Source organism: Mus caroli, chromosome 11, assembly GCF_900094665.2.
Source record: "Mus caroli chromosome 11, CAROLI_EIJ_v1.1, whole genome shotgun sequence".
Classification (NCBI taxonomy): Eukaryota; Metazoa; Chordata; class Mammalia; order Rodentia; family Muridae; genus Mus; species Mus caroli.
The window spans coordinates 67,292,847-67,295,958 of NC_034580.1; positions in this window are offsets into that span (position 1 = coordinate 67,292,847).

Sequence of the window (3,112 nt, forward strand, 5' to 3'; positions counted from 1 at the left end):
AGCTCAGTTGTATCAGCAATTTACTCCATAAATGCCTGCTGCTCCCAGCCTTGGTCAGAGACTCATAACTGGTCCAAGCACTGAGAGGAGACTGCAAGGCACTCAGCCCTAAGTGGGTTGAATCGACCCCTACTCCGTTTCCAGGGCTCCGGGAAAACTTCAGAAGAGAGGCTGTGAAGAGTGTAGGAGCAGAAGGATGGGAGCGAGGCTGTGACACCACACAGGTGTTAGATTCACAGATTCACAGATACAAGGTTTAACCCATCAAATTCTAACACAGATGAGGGAGGGGCTCACAAGGCCCCACCCCTGTTTGAAGACCTGTTGGCAGTTGATGGCTACTAAAAAAGAGTCCTTATCAGTATTACCACTGATAGATTACTAATGCTCCAGTGAATATCCCAAAACCAAGAACACACGGGCCTCAGAGAGTTACTAAAGAGAAGACATGGAGCTGGGAAGCGGTTCAGGAGAATTGGAGGCGGGGGGCAAGGGGTGAATATGATCAATAAAACTATGTAACTTTGTCCTAGAGAGATGGCTCAGCAGTTAAGAGTACTGACTGCTGAGGTCCTGAGTTCAAATCCCAGCAACCACATGGTGACTCACAACCATCTGTAAAGGGAATCTGATACCCTCTTCTGGTGTGTCTGAAGAGAGTGACAGTGTTCTCACATACATAAAATTAACGAATAAATCTTTAAAAGAGAGATACCTATCCTCTTTAAAACAAGTGACTTTTTCAAAGAAATTTTAAAATTATATTAAAATAAATCCATCTCTAATTCCTATGATGGTCACAGCAACAGACCCGGCCATATGGTTTTCCTCCCTGGCTTCCTTGTCATGGTCTCTGTAGGCTTCCTAGTCATCCCTAATTCTCCTGGGACTTGGATAGTAGTTTACTCTCTTTCTGTCTTCCCTGGTGACCCATTCAGGTGATATCACCAGCCACAGAGATGGCCCTTCCACCATCTGGACCTCTGGACCCTCTTGTAAACAATCACGTTACCCTAGCGATCCCATGAGGATTACCCACATCAGCCCCACCTTTAGACTCATGACTTAAAGCACATACTCCCCCACCCCCACCCCCATCCCCAGATCAAAACTCCCCATCGTTCTCCTCCCTACACTGTGGCACTCTCCTTAGTCCTACTACAGTCCATGGGATGCTCGAACCTCCTGAGCGCACGTCATGTTCCCTAGCCATCAGGACCTGTGTTCTCTTTTGCCGATTCATGATAGGTCTCTGTCATCACCCATAGCTCCTCTCCCAGTTTTCTCCTCCCTTGGCTGATCCACCAAAGCCCCCGCCCCAGCCCTCCATTTCACACCTGCGCCCACACAGCTAGATGGAACCAAAGAGGAAGAACAGACCGTGCTTGCAGGGAACTCATTGTAAACTCATCCCACGAAGCTCCAGCAGGTGCAAGGCAGTGCCCAGAAAACTCCCTCCCTCTCCGGGAGGCTTGCCTTCCCATCCTCTGCTCCACTGCAGCAAGTTGCCTGTCCTCAAAGCCCCTCCACTGCCGCTCTGCACTCTCTAGGGAAGGAAAGAGGAAAAACACAGACAGACAGATGCCTTCACCTTCCACCAACTCATCTTAGGCCCCTCTTGTGTCCACCTCAACTCCCACCCTTCTCTCCTCAGCTACTCCTTCCCACACGCCTACTCCATTGCTCCACTCTGTTGGTCTCCCTCTTCCCACGTGTCATTCACCAAGCTCAGTGGAACACCATCAACCTTACCTCCCTAATCACCAGGCCTCCGCAGTCTCTCCTCTGCATCACCTTAAAATACCCTTCTGTGGGGCCAGAGACAGCTCAGTTGGTAGAACGTTTGCCTGGAGTACACTAAGCCCTGGGTTCAATGGAGAGTCCCACAGACAAATATTAGGCAGAGCTAGCTAGCTAGCTCTAAGATTTCTGCACGGGTGGGGGGGGGGGGTAAGCGCTCGGGTGCCGGGGTCAAGGACATCACGAGAACTTTGCCCACAGACTGGGACTCAAGTGGGCTCACAGAGATCAGGAAGTCTGCATGGGTGTGACCTAGGTCCTCTGCATATATGTTATGGTTGTGTAGCTCGGTGTTCTTGTGGGGTTTCTAACCGTGGGAGTGGAGGCTGGTTTTGACTCTTTTGCCTGCCTCTGGGACCGTTTCCTTCCTATTGGGTTGCTTCTTCCAGACTTGCTGTGAGAATATGTGCCTGGTCTTATTGTAATCTGTTTGGTTGATGCCCCTGGGAGGCCTGCTCTTTTCTGAGGGGAGGTGGATGTGGGGTGGATGTGAGGGAAATGGGGTTGGGGGGAGGAAAGGGAGAGGAAACTGCAGTTGGGATATAATATATGAGAGATAAACAAACAAACAAACACTTGATGCTCTTCCAAAGGACCCAGGTCCAGCACCCACACTGTGGCTCACAATTGACTCTTTCTAGTTCAAAGCATCCACTGGCCTCCATGGGCACTGCATGCATATGGTACAAAAGGCCCATAGAATAAAATTTAAAACTAAATGTCATTCTTGACTACATAGAAAGTTCAAAAACAACCTGGGCTATATGAGACCTTGTCTCAAAATACAAAAATTAGGGCTGGAGAGATGAGTCAGAGGGCTGAAGAAATAACTTAGTAGTTGCTGGCTGTTCTTCCAGAGGTCTTGAGTTCAATTCCCAGTAACCTTATGGTGGCTCACAGCCATCTGTAATGGGATCTGTTGTCCTCTTCTGGCATTCAGGATGTACATGCAGATAGAGCACTCATACATAAAATAAATAAATAAATAAATAAATAAATAAATCATTATAAATCATTTTTTTTTAAAATTAAAGGGTCTGGGGAGATGGCTCAGTGGTAAGAGCACTGACTGCACTTCCAGAGATCCTGAGTTCAATTCCCAGCAACCACATGGTGGCTCACAACCATCTGTAATGTGATCTGATGCCCTCTTCTGGTGAGTCTGAAGACAGCGACAGTATACTCATATAAATAAAAAATAAAAATTAGCCGGGCGTGGTGGTGCATGCCTTTAATCCCAGCACTTGGGAGGCAGAGGCAGGCGGATTTCTGAGTTCGAGGCCAGCCTGGTCTACAGAGTGAGTTCCAGGAC